Source organism: Amborella trichopoda, chromosome 5, assembly GCF_054954075.1.
Source record: "Amborella trichopoda isolate Santa Cruz 75 chromosome 5, AtrichopodaSantaCruz75HAP2 v2.0, whole genome shotgun sequence".
NCBI lineage: Eukaryota > Viridiplantae > Streptophyta > Magnoliopsida > Amborellales > Amborellaceae > Amborella > Amborella trichopoda.
Window position 1 is genome coordinate 36,767,556 of NC_142340.1, and position 13,583 is coordinate 36,781,138.

Consider the following 13,583-nt stretch of genomic DNA (forward strand, 5'->3'; position numbering starts at 1 on the left):
AGCTGAGGCTCTAAACTATTGGGTTTATGTGGCCTTTAAAGGCCTTATGAGTACTTGTAAAATGAAATGATATAGTGGAACATGAACTCAGTGGGAGTGTGGTCGCTCATTGACCATACCATGCAAACGATGTTTGTAGATACTGGACTGTGCTTGATGATCCAGGCTAATCGGTTGGGAAAAACCCATATTACCTAGGCATGAAGAACAAACTGATGATGGTTCATGGGTTAGTCCTTGATGAGGTCAGAGAACATGCCCAGATGAGTGAGCGAAGAGAATATGTGACCCTTGTGTGTGATGATGGCTTACAGAAATGGGGGCCAAAACCTCATCCATGTGCTATCACACGATATGTATATCGATAGATCGTTCGGGAAAACTAGAAATCCATTTTTTAGGGTGAAGCATATGCATGTGCGAGAGATCCCCCTATACGTTATAGAGTTGTGGTCGCATCAGGTCTTGGTGACTTGGACTCTTCTCTAGGGGAGGACCTGTAATCCACAGACTGGGATTGCGACCCATTGGCTTATCGACCAGACTTTGGTAATCCACTAATGAGCCACTGCTTCGACTGTGGGTCATGGGAAACACTTGATCGGTCTGATAAAACAAGTGTGGCCTGCAGTCCACAGTTGAAGGTGAAAATGCCCTATGATTATTGATTCAATTCCTAAACTATATGGATCCATTTCCCATCAAATTAATTTAATTGTATTTGTTTTATGATAATGATTATTTTTGAATTATTATTTGAATTTTTATGAATCTTTGGATATTTTATTTATAATTTTGAGATTTATAAAATTGAAGATATTGATTTTACAGTGTTTTAATACTCACTAGAAATTATTTTTTAAATTTTAAATGCATAAAAAAATAATCATGGGGGCCCAATACGCACATAAGCCCACCATATTTCTAGAAGGTGGGGCCCACATGTGCCTCCCATGGGTGGCACGCCCCAACTCTTACTACTTTATATTTTATGGAAAGTTTTGTTTTGTGGTCCATGTGACCTTATATTTTGGTAACTTTAAATTGTGACATGTGGTCAAATTATGGATTGAGTATGTATTGACCACATATGGACTTAATATGAAAATAGATATTGACTTGATATATTTTTGATAGATTTTATGTAAAATATGTGTAGAGATGTACTATTTTATGGAATGCACAATATTTAATTAAAAATAAGTTAACTTATTTTCTATTGATGAAAAAATGGTTTAGAAAATGTGGACAAAGGTTCATGCACCTTCCATAATATTGATGGCCTATCTATGGAATGGATGGCTCAAATCTCTCACCCTACAAGTTATCCTTGATCGACAGTCCATGTTCAATCTCATAAGAAGAGACAAGTTAAGGAAAACCCTAAAAAACCCTAATCTTTTTCAATGCCTATAAAAAAGAGATTATTTTTGCCAAAAAAATCTCAACGCCTTATCTCTTGTACCTAGTTCCATATTTCTCTATCATATCCCACTTAGAATTTCTCTCTCTCTCTCTCTTAAAAAAAGTTTCTCTCCCTCCCATATTGTGAAAGAACCTAAGGGTTTAGGTTATGGAGTTATTTTCTCTCCTATCTCTCAACTATGGATTTATGGTTAAGGGTTTTAAGATTTTAGCAAAAAGAGAATCCATCTCTCTCAAACTAGGTTGCTAAGGGAATGTACCTGGTATTTGAGTTTGTGATCAAAGGGATTTATGTTCCAGTGGTGTAACTTGGCCTAAACTTGCTTTCTTGGTTTGAGGTTGAAGGAAGATCGTCGATCCCACCCTCTCGGATGGTGGTGACTCGGTGTGGGGTGTAATTAGCCCGGTTGAAGTAACATTCTCTTTTATTTCTTGCAATCTTATTTTTTATTCTCAAGCATAATGCATAGTTATTTCAATGGCATCAAGTTTTAAGATCTTGGTTTTATTGCCATGTTGATTTTATTTTGAAATATATGTTGTTGTAATAAGACCACATGTGAATGATGTTTTGTCAAAACAAAAGGGGTACTATAAAATAAAAAAATAAAAAATATTATTCCCCGGGTAAAAGATCACATAGGTTAGAGTCCACCTCAAAAATATCACTAAAAGAAGTTGTTTTGATGCCCAGATATTCCCAAATGGATCATCTCGACATCAAAATGCATGGACATGAGAAACATTGGCTTTCAAGTGTTGAAAACAATGCATCTTGTAACGTATTTTTGGATCGTCAATTTTCAAGTTTGTCAAGTTTGCATAGGTCTGCTCGATCGACACTATTATTGAAGCTTTAAATTTTATAATAAAAGATAAAAATATATTTTAAAGTTATCCCAAAAAATTTTCGGTATTGAAACCACATTTCTCAACACTATTTGAAGGTGGATTTTACTTTGATTGTTTAGAGCTTCAGCTCTATACAAACCATACCCTTTGACTAATGAGAAGGCTTTCTATGTGACCCCATCCACGTATATAGTATATGTGAACCCTAGTCTTAGCCATCAGATATGAGTAGATGGTTAAGATGGCATAGAGTCGCAATATTACAAATTGGTTTTAACTGTCAGAACTTGATCAGATGGCTCAGAGTTTTTTATTTTTAGTTTTTATTTTATAAATCATTTTAAAGAAAATTTTAAAGCATGTATAGATCTGACAGGGGCGCACGTGATAAAAATAATAACAAAATATTTTTTATGATGAAAATTTGCCAGAATACTCCTGAAAATTGTAGGGGCATTTTAGTCATCTATTTTTATAGGAAATATTTATTTTTTATTCTCTACAGGTTCATCCTAATATTATGATGGGACGCTCAGAATTTCATCCACAAATAGTTTGTAGAAAAATAATGAAAAATAAAATAGTGTTTGGCATGATATTGGGGTATGAATAATTGTAGCCATTCGATTCAGATCGAACGGCTAAAAAGTGGATTCACATATAACTTATATGTTGGTGGGGTTTCATAGAAACATTTCCCTTAAATAACTAATAGTCTTGAGAATCCATCTCAATGCATTTTATCAAGGCATTATATACTACAAGGCCATTTATCTTGGGTATTAAAAAGTCAAGGTTTTTCTTGAAATAAATTAGCATACCTCTCTTTCTTTCTGGCCTACATTTGAGAATTTATCTCAATCAATTTTATTATGGCCTTGATACGATAAGGCCATTATCTTTGGTATTAAGAAGTCGATGTTTTTCCTGTGAAGCAAAGTGCATAAACTGAATAAGTCGACATTTTTTATTTTTGTTTTTTATTTCCCTACAAACCTGCATATCCCCTCGAGAAGGTTTTTTTTTTTTTTTTTCTTTTTTATACTATTTAATCTCTATGAATTCATCTCTGTATATTTTATTATGGCATTGTATTTTACAAAGCCATTTATCTTTGGTATAAAAAAGTCATAATCACTTAATTGATAGATATGAAATCTCATAACTTGGAATACATCCTCTTTCTTGCCTTTTTTTAAATGAACTTTGGGTTGATTTCACATTCAATTGCCAAAAAAAAATAAAAAACCATGGCATACATATGGATAACAAAAGAAAGTTTGCATACATCCATATATATGCCCATGATTTTTTTTTTTTTGTTATTTATTTATTTATTTTTTAACTAATTAGGAGCTTGAGAATCCATCTCAATGCATTTTATCTAGGCATTGTATTCTATAAGGCCATTTATCTTTGGTATTAAGAAGTCGTCATTTTTTTTTTTAAATAAATTACCATGCCACTCTTTCTTTTTGGCCTACATTCACATATATGCCCATAAGAATTTTTCTTTTTGTCATTTTTTACTAATTAGGCCCATTAGAATTTATCAATCCATTTTACCAGGATTTGTATACTATAAGACCATTTATCTTTGTTATTAAGAACTCAAGGTTTTTCTTGCACAACAAAGTGCAAAAAATGAATAAGCCGACATTTATGTTTTTATTTTTTATTTCCCTATATACATGCATAGGCCCATGAGAGTTTTCGTTTTTAATTTTCTTTGTTTACTATTTAGGCTCTGAGAATTCATCTCGATGCATATAGAATCTCATACCATGGAGTGTATCCCTTTTAAAAATGGGTGCGGCTTCTATAAGATTGCAACCTTAAACAATCTAATTAAGGCGCACCTTAAAATGTTATCATAACATATAATTTTGTTCTAAAAAATTCTTACTATTATCTTAAAATCTATTTTCGTACCTAATTAGAAATTTTAAATTCCAAAAATGGTTAAAATCAAGTAGATTTATAAATATATGAAAATTTTGAAAATGGACAGTCTAGATAATGTGTTGCAATTTGCACTATTTTCAGGACTCAACTTTTTCATATACATACATATCGATGTCGAGATGATTGATTAGAGGGTTTTTTCAATATTAGAACAACATTTTTGATAGATTTTTGTGGTGCATCTGTGATTCTACATTTTAAGGTTGCAACCTTATAAACTTTTCCCTTTAAAAATAAAATAAAATGAACTTTGGGTTCAGTTAATGTGACACCTCTAGCTGGCTGATTTCATATCCAATGGCAAAAAGTGATTGTTTCTTTCATGTATAACATTATTGTATATTAGGTAACAAAAGGAAATTTACCTACATTCCTACGTATTTTGTTTTCATTTTTAATTAATTGGTTCCTTGAGAATCCATCTCAAAGCATTTTATCAGGGCAATGTATACTATAAGGTCATTTATCTTTGGTATTAAGAAGTCAAGGTTTTTTCTAAAATAAATTAGCACCTCTCTTTCTTTTTGGCCCACATTCATCCATATGCTCTTTTTGGCCCACATTCATCCATATGCCCATGAGAATTGTTTTACCCCATTTTGACTAATTATTTCCCGATTTTAACTAATTAAGCCCTTATCTCAAACCATTTTATTATGCCATTGGCCCACATTCATATATATCCCCTTTTTTCTTCATAACAAAGTGCAAAAAATGAATAAGCCGACATTTTTGTTTTTATTTTATATTTCCCTGCATACATGATACATGTATACACCCATGAGAATCTTTGTTTACACATGCACGAGAGCTTTTGCTTCTTTTTTTTTTTGGACTATTTAGGCTATGAGAATTCATATCTATGCTTTTTTCTTTACCAATATCATTACTTTTATCCAATTACAAAAGGAAATTACATCATCAAAACCTAAAAGAGCAGAAATAGAAATTTCCCCTTAGCAAGAAAGTCGGCTACTTCATTTGTCTCTCTATAAACATGAGCGAAAGACACCATTTCATTAGCAGCCAAATCCATTACCTCCAACCATAAAGGTCGAAGTTCCCAAGGGACTATTTGTTCCTTCTTACACCATTTAATAACTTTTAAGGAATCACCTTCTATCGTGCAACATTTTCCCATATGCCTTCCAATGAAAATCTTCAAACCACACAACAAAGCACTTAGTTTTGCAAAGTTAGCTGTTGCAAAACCAAATGGGCCAGCATAAGAGAAAATAACATTACAAAAATAATATCGCAAAATACCGCCAATTCCTGCTAATCCCGAGTTTCCTAAGGAACTTCCATCAAAATTAACCTTGAAGCTACCTGCACATGGAGCAATCCAGATGCTTCTCGGTCTCGATATGCAAGAAGCAAGATAAAATAAAATTTTCAAATTAGTCATCACATCCACCTTAGATATACCCCATCCTTCTTTATTCATTGAAATCCACGACCAAATAGAGCATTTACAAACGTGAATAAGTCTTTCAAAAGAGCAAACAACACCTTCAAAAGTCCTTCTATTTCTTTCTTTCTATATCTCCCAAAGAATAACTCAAATTGTACTTTTCCATACAATGTGTTCAATCTTTAGTAGAAACGGTGCTTTCAAAGAAGACAACAAGTCACTAGTTCTTTGGGGTAGTGGCATCTGAAGCCCAACCATCCTAAAGAGACCAATACCAAAATCTCGTTGTGAACGAGCAATGGATGAAGAGATGTGCCCCAGGCTCACCATCATCCTTACAAAAGATACATACATTTGGAATAATCTTCCCCCTCTTAATCAAATTATCAATCGTAGGAATTCTATCCTGGGCAGCCAGCCATATAAAAATTTGGACCTTATGTGGGATCGGCCATTTCCGTATTTGTGCTATCTGTGTGCATGACCATTTCCATCTATCATGAACGAATAAGTTATAACAAGACTTCACCAAGAATATTCCATCACTTTCTATCTCCCAAATCAATTCATCTTTAGCATTTTGAGAGATATACACTTTGTCCAACAATTTCATCAATTGACACCATTGAGCCAATAATGTATTATTCAGCCGACTAAATGCTACAAAGATATCCCAAGAAATGTTTTGGCTCCTCCTTTCTATTGTCTCACTCACTAGCATATCAGGCCTAGCCATCATTTTGAAAAGATCAAGAAACCTTGATTTCAATGGATAATCCCCCAATAACTTGTGATGCCAAAAGGACACTTGAACTCCATTACCCACATTCCACCGAAAGTAACCAGAAATTATTTGTCTACAGCTCAAGATATTTTTCCACAGCGGTGAAACCGTCTTTCTTCTACCACCCTCTAACCACATAAGTGATTTGTCTAAACCATATTTCGCACATAAAACTCTGTACCACAAATGATTCTTCAAATGAATGTTGCGCCACCACCATTTGCATAGAAGAGCTTGATTAAAAGTTCTGATTTTGCGAATACCCAAGCCTCCTTTTTGAGGTGCAAATTCTATCCCATCTTAGCAAATGGTATTTCTGATTCTCTCCATGGCTACCCCATAGGAAATCCCTCATCATTTTTTTAATTTTTTTTGCAACCGAATTTGGAATAGAATTTAACAACATTTGATACACTGGTAAATTTGTAAAACATGAGCGTAGCAAAGTTACCTTGCCTCCTAGGGACAAATATCTTGGCTTCCAAAAATCAAGCTTTAGTTTTACTCTTTCCAAAATCTTGTCCCAAACATAAATAGATAACCTTGAATCTGAGATGGGTATGCCAAGATAAACAATAGGAAATGATCCAACTTTACACCCTATTGCATTCGCCAAAAACTCCACTAACGGTCACGGACAATTTATACCAATCATAGAGGATTTGTTAAAGTTCACTTTCAGACCCAAAACTACCTCACAACACTCTAAAAAATGCGCAATACTTTTCACTTGATGGATATCTGCATCACAGAAAATTCGAGTGTGATCTGCATATTGCAAATGAGAAATTGTAATTGATGAGTTTGCAATATTAAACGCCGAGAATGTCCAGCCCTTTCTACCTTTATTAGCATCAAGCTAAAGCATTCACCATAGATGGTAAAAAGAAAGGGTGAAAGGGGGTCACCTTGGCACAATCCTCTAGATGCCTTGAAGAAACTAATTGGACTACCTTTATAAGATCTGAAAAATGAGATGATGAAAGACAACCCCAGATCCAACTTCGCCATTTGTTTCCAAAACCTATCATCTTCATAATTTCTAATAGTGTTTCCCATTCTACTCTATCATAGGCCTTCACTATATCAACTTTCAACAAAACCCCCTGTTGCTTCTCAATCACCCTTGAGTGTATGCATTCATGAGTCAGCAAGACACTTTCTGTGATCTGTCGATTTTCAATAAAAGCTGACTACGTACAAGAAATAAAAAATGGTAAAACACCTTGTAATCTCTCAGTCGGCACTTTAGCTATAACTTTATATAGGCTGGTGAGTAAACTAATCAACCTAACATCCGAAATTTCCAAAATGGCTGATTTTTTGGGGATCAATGCCAAAAAGCTAGAATTTACCATACGAAACTGTTGTCCCGTGATCATAAATCCCCTGACCATTCCTAGCAACTCACCCTTAACCAATTCCCAAAATTTTTGAAAAAACGCTAAAGGGAATCCATCTGATCCATGCGTCTTATCCCCAGGTAATGCAAATACAGCTTCTTTCACCTCTTCCATTGTGACTTCTCTTTCCAAACGAATTTACATATTGTGAGGCAACACTTTAAATGGAACTCTTTTAAATTTTGGGGTAAAATTCACTTCCTTAAAAAAAGCTTTTTTGAAGTGATCAATCATAGCTAACTCCATTGCCTTATTATTTTTGGATCAACCCCCTGAAAGGTCAAGCCTGAGATATCGATTCTGTCTTCTTCTAGTAGTAGCAATGGCATGAAAAAATTTAGTATTGAGATCACTGTCTTTTAGCCACTTGGATCTTGATCTTTGCTTCCAATAAATTTCGACTGCTCTTCTAAAGTCATTAAGCGCTTTTAGTTTCTCTCTTCTATCCACAAAAAACTGCTCAGTAAAGGAACCCTCTTCTTGAATGTTATGATCCAAGCCGTCAATATCACGAAGAACCTCATCCATCTTCCTTTTGATATCAAAATTGTTTTCCTTCTTCCAGTCAATCAATTTCCGCTTGATATTCAGCAGTTTATTATGTAACTGAAAGTCCACAGTACCTTCAACCACACAGTTAGTCCAAGCCCTTTTATAAGATCCGTAACACCATCCACCTCCAACCATTCCAGATTCATTCGAAAGGGCTTTGGACCACCATACCACACCGTAGTATTTAGCACAATTGGTTGATGATCAGAACTCAGTCGCGACAAAGTTTTAACCGATGCTAAAGGAAATTCGTCCAGCCATTCCATCAAAATCAAGAAATGGTCTAACTTAGACATAGCTGGCCTGATCAAGCTATTGTTGGACCACGTGAAATGTGATCCAATATTAAGTAAATCCATTAAGGCATTACATTCAATAAACTCATTGAAGAGTCCCATTGAAGCATTAATAGAAGTGGCAGCAAGACACTCGTCAGGCCATCTAATACGATTGAAATCTCCCCCCAATACCACAGGAAAATTAAATGAATGAATAGCAAAGTTCAAATCAGTAATAAAATCCTCTTTAAGAGCAGGATCAGTAGGTCTATACACATTCAACATCCCCCAGGATAAGCCTAGTCGGGGTCCATGAAAACCCAAAAGCAAACAACAATTTTTCAAAATGACTTCAAAATTCTGTAAAACCAAAGGATCCCACAACACCCATAAACCCCCTGACGCACCCACTGCATCAATCCCACAAAAAGAGACTGCCCCAAGACCCCAAACTTCCCTGGCCCCTGACAAAGTGGGCCTAGGAAGTTTACTTTCTTGTAAGAGTAAAACAGTAGGTTTAAACTTGGAAACAAAAAATAAAACATCATTTTTCCTACGGGAGTCTCCCAGACCCCGAACATTCCAAAATAAACAATTCATTAAATAGTTGGGTTAGAAGAAGAAGTACCTGATCCATCAGGACTTGCTCCAAAATAATGCTCCTCGAGCAGCAAGGCTTCGTTCAATTCATCATCATCTCTGGACAATCCGTTTGATAAAGAAGAGTCCAAGTCCACTAGCACCGGTTGGCGAAACTCAATCCCTCTAGGTGGACCCTTCTTAACAATTCCTCTAGCCTCCAAACATGCTGAAGATCTCACAACACCTGCAACCATCTTCTTTTTTTTGCCTGTATTTTCCTTTTTGGCCAGAGTCTTGAGCACCGTCTCCTTACTAGCCACGCTTTGAGATTTGCCAATCACAGATTATTTTATGATAGACAAAGATCGCTGACTTCTACGAACGTTGATTTCCTCCAAAACCACTATGAGGAACTTTGTCCAGTCCCATTTCATCCAATAGACTAGCAATTTCTGGCCCATCCTCCAAAACAGGATCAGATGAAGTGCTCCTCTGCAGCATTGGCACTCCTTCATGGGATAATAGAGCAAGAGGCAAAGCTTCCTCTTGTGGAAAGGCTTCTAGCGAGAGGTCCTCCAACACCATCAAAGCACGATCAAAAACTTAAGAATGAGGCTCCTCTTCATCTGCATCACTCCCATGTTCTCGTACCTCTTCCATTAATACTATTGCAAGGGGTTCTACCAAAAGGGGGTCAAATTTAGGCCTGGTTTTCTTGGCATTCTTGGTAGTCGTCGCACGATAAGGTCAATGATACATTTTCAAAGAGCAGAGGGCTATCACCACAAGCCACGAGAAGTTTCTTTGTTGCAACCAAACCGTGAACCTTCTATGCGCCAAGCACCCCAAAAGGAAAATCGTTGATGAGATAACATCCGGAATGTTTCTTTTAGCTTCGAACTCCTTCCAAAGCTGGGAAATAGATCCCTGACCCACCGCCTTCTCAAAAGGATACATGCTTTTTGGAACTCCTAAAAAATCTCTGCCCCAAATCTCCCCGCCCTCCTTGGGACTTGAGTCCGCCGACTTCTCAGTGTAAAAGCTGGGTCTATTGTCTATTATCAATGCTGGACCCGCAATATCAAACAAATCATCATGATCCTTCACTGTAGAGGCATTAAGAATTTTCGGTTCGCCAAGTTCCGTAACCGAAGCAAATATTGGCAAAACCCTGTCGTATTGTCCGGGAATTTGCCAATAGGGACCCATCATTTAGGCACCTTCGGAAACTGTCTATAATTCAAATTTTGAGAATTGAAACATTGATTATTTCTCCTGAAATATCGCCTCTCAATCCGACGAAACCTTTGCTCGCCGGAATTTCTATTACCATTTTCCACTTTCAAAATTTTCGGCAAAGGTTCAGCCTTTGAATGAAGCTAGGAATGATTCACCACATGTTGGACCTTGATCATAGATATCGCCTGCCCATTATCGTTGGTAATCAAGATAGAAAAGCAATCCTCTGCAATGTGTAACCAGATTTTCTATGGGATTTGCACACCCGAGGTTTCCCATATCTTCATGTGCATAGATTTACAAATTGGACTCAAGAACGAATCCCAATCTAAATCACAATAGTCACCGAAACTTTCAGCCACATGTTTGATGACCTGTAGGTTCCAAGCATGTAAAGGGATTCCCCAAAGTTTAATCCAAGACGAATTCGTCTAGATAAAAGATGCATGGTCTGAGGGTTTCCAAGTGTCAAAGGAAAGAAGACAACGACGCACTTTGCAAAACCTATGCATCAAAGCCTTCCGAACCTCATCCGAAGACCGTAATTTAAAAACAATCTTATTTTCTCCATTAACCTTTATATTAGGAAGATACGACAAGGCCCAGCCTCTCTGGGCCCAGTCAAAAAGGCCAAAAAAATCTTTTAAAGGAGGTGAGAAAGAACCTGTAACAAATAATTTTTTCTTGTTTAAACATTTTTCCACCTCCGATCGCTCTACTACAATCTTCGAACATGATAACCCCGAAGTAGACTCGATCTCTCTTATGCGAAAGGCATCTGGCCCCTCCTTTACACCCTTCATCATCTCAATAGAAGAGCTGCTTCTTCTCCACCACCCACCGTCTCTCAAACCGCTATCAGTTCTCTCTCTGTCTTTAAGAAATCCTCATCTCTCTCTCTCTCTCTCTCTCTCTCCATCTCTCTCTCTCTCTCTCTCTCTCTCTCTCTCTCTCTCTCTCTCTCTCTCTCTCTCTCTCTCTCTCTATATCTCCGATTTAGCTAGAACTTGCAAGCAAAAACGCTTTGCGTTCCGGTGGATGGATTTTTTTATTATAGAAAATTGTCTCATGTGGTATGGCCTGCATGATTACATATGCAGCCCAAAAAGTGTAAATCATCCATCTTAAAGATGGATGCAAGTAGGTGTTCTATCTAAAAATAATGGAAACTAATAGTCCAAATGTTTTCTTATTAGAATTATTATCTCTAGTTTTAAAATTTTACTTTTTTTTTCAAATTCATGATCTCCATGTTAGAGATTGCATGTCCTTAAAAATTAAGTCCAAAAATCCATCTCAAAAATAAATTTATTGACAAGCTTGCATTTCTACATATGCAAGCTTGGCCGCATAGAAACCGGGTCCTTTTATTATAGCATTGTATTCTACGAGGTCATTTATCTTTGGTATGAAGAAGTCATAATCTCCCATAATTGATAGATATGAAATCTCATAGCTTGGAGCATATCCCTTTTCAAAAAATAAAAAATAAAAATGAACTTTGAGTTCAATTAATGGGACACCTTGTGTACAGTTCAATTTGGGACCGATCTCACACGAGATTAGGACATAAATCCGCTCTTCATGAGTATTTTTAAGAGATGGACATGGCCTTGTCGAATTTCTACCCGAAGGTGACCGCATCTTGAACAAGAGATCAAATCCTCTTTAGGTCATTGGTAGTACTGGCTTGTAAATCACATCAAAGTTCAGATGAATGAGAAAATCAGAAAATGAATAAACAATGCATAAATTATCCTAAACATGCATAAACTTTTAAGAAAATGTTAGTAGGAAATAAGGTAAATGTAAATTAATGAAACTTACGCCTAACAGGGCCTTTTGGCCCACGACCCAAAATAGGAGGCCTCGATCAGCTTATGTTGAAAGAACTCCCTTTTTTGTTGAAATGAATGACTAGATCCAATTAAGAGCTGACAGTCATTCGCACCGCAGGTTTCGACACAAATCCGATATACAATACGCTAGAAGTCCTGACGCGACATTAAACCGACTTAGTTTAACATAGATTTCTCTAGGATTGCGATTTTAAAGGTTAAATCGTGTTATTTCATGTCACCATTCGTGCGGTTTGGCAGTGTCATTATGTCATCCTTCCATCTTACTTATAAACATACCGTTTTGAGGGAGTAAGCTACTTTATGCGGGATTTTATGGGATTCTATGAAATCTTGAGAATATTCAAAGCTGGAATAGTCATGGTTTAAGTGTCCTATAGGTTATTAGGCTAGTGAGATCCCTAGGGCTTATTAAAAGCTTCTATTATGCATTTGAGGGTTATTTCTCATGCCTTGAGATTTAGAATTAAAAGAAAATGACAATTCCAAAAATGGGGTGTTTATACACACCTTATCCTTAAGGGGACAATTGGGCAGCAATGACGTGATAATTCAATAACTTACTTAGAAACTTAGAACTAATGCTCAGAGGATGAGAATCCTATCAAGTCCATCGGCATATTGACTACCACCCTATCTCAACTCATCTAAGAATTTTTGTGAGGGAGATTGAGCATTCCCTGGGGTGTTCACGGGCAATATAGATTGCTGCCTAGGTTCCATAGTGCCACGAGTTCTGAATTTTTAAGTTAATGAATGGAATGAAATGGAGTTGAATTGAAATTGACTTTTACTTTTAATCTTCCATATTTCTTAGCTTTCCTAGTGAATAGGATATTCTAGTGAAAATGCTAAAAAGTGTTGGATTCAAGGCCTTAAAGGTAAGATTCTCTTGCTCGGTAAGAGTGAGTAAGAGAAGATGATTATGGGTGTTTGACGAACTGAGACCCAAGATCATATACCCCGCATACATGAGACAATAAATGACTTCGATATGAAGGAGAGATATCATGTGGAGGTGTGAGGGCCACCTCCGAATCAGGGCTATATTTATGAGTGTGCTTCATAGTTGGTGTGATTGGTTGGGGCTAGGAGAACCAAAAAGAGAATATAGAACCCGAGTAACCACCGAGTAACAACCCTATATAAGATGGTCATGATTCATAAGACATGAGTCTGTACCCTCACATGAGACCACCCTATAAAATGTGCACACACAGACGTACAGGA